The sequence below is a fragment of the Arachis ipaensis genome, chromosome B04, assembly GCF_000816755.2.
Source record: "Arachis ipaensis cultivar K30076 chromosome B04, Araip1.1, whole genome shotgun sequence".
Taxonomy (NCBI): Eukaryota; Viridiplantae; Streptophyta; class Magnoliopsida; order Fabales; family Fabaceae; genus Arachis; species Arachis ipaensis.
In genome coordinates this window covers 92,433,522-92,434,529 of record NC_029788.2, presented here as the reverse complement: position 1 = coordinate 92,434,529, position 1,008 = coordinate 92,433,522, and the positions used below count along the sequence as shown (strand labels likewise).

At 38.9% G+C, this 1,008-nt stretch overlaps 1 protein-coding gene across 1 annotated transcript in view; it reads left to right on the top strand.

The window, feature by feature from the left end:
* LOC107637914 (kinesin-like protein KIN-7K, chloroplastic) overlaps positions 1 to 1,008 on the top strand; it is a 13,742-nt gene that overhangs the window by 9,796 nt on the left and 2,938 nt on the right. The window lies entirely within an intron of this gene.

Here is a 1,008-nt window from a genome sequence, read left to right as displayed (position 1 = left end):
ATATATATATATTTTTTTCTCACGGTATCTCCCAATCCGATAGATCACTACTAGAAAAAGCGTATTTTTCAATGCAAAAAATCGACGGCTATCTCTGCCGTCGATATTTTTCAACGGCTTGCTGTCGATATTTTTAAAAAAAAATTTAAAAATAAAATAATAAAATCAACGGCTTTGTCGTCGATATTTTTATGCTGCATTAAACCCCTGTTAAGTATTGTCATATTATCGACGAACCGAGAGTTGAAAATACTTTTATTTTAAAATCGACAAAAAAATCGTCTATTTTTATATTTAAAATATCGACAACATTTACGTCGATAAATTTAAACGGTCTAAATTACTTTCTAAAATCGGATAAATGGTGTGGATTTAATATATAAAATTGACGCAAAAACCGTTGCTTTTTTGCAAATTAAAATCGACAGCTCTACCGTCGATTTTTATTGCTAAAAACATTTCAACCCCGCGTGCTTCCCACCTCCAAGTTCAGAAACACAATTTTACCCCAGAATTCCTCATCAACCCTCATTTTACCCCAAATTCACCAACCTTCATTCTCCATTGCTAGCGTCACGGTTGCACCGCCGTCATTCCGCTTGCTCGCGCCGCCGTCGTGCTCTATTGCTGTCGTGCCGCTGTCACTCCCCACTGTCGCTCTTCTTGCTCTATTGCTGTCGTGCTCTTCTTGCTCGCGCCGCCTGTCGCTCCGCTGCTGCCGCGCCGTCAGTCGCTCCTTCTCTCTGTTGCCGCCGTCGCTTTTCCTACCTTGGTGCTTCTCCGCTCTCTCTCAATCAAGCTCACAAGAACCAAGTATCGTTTTCTGACTGTTACTGAACTCTTCCCAAAGCCAACTTCAGTTTTATTCAGAAATCCCCTATTTCAGGTGTTAACTTGACCTAATTGTAATATCATGTTCTCTAAATTTGAAGAGAATATAAAGTATATGTTGCGAAATCGATAATTTAAGTACTTTGTGAGTATTTTGAATATCAAGGAATCTTATCT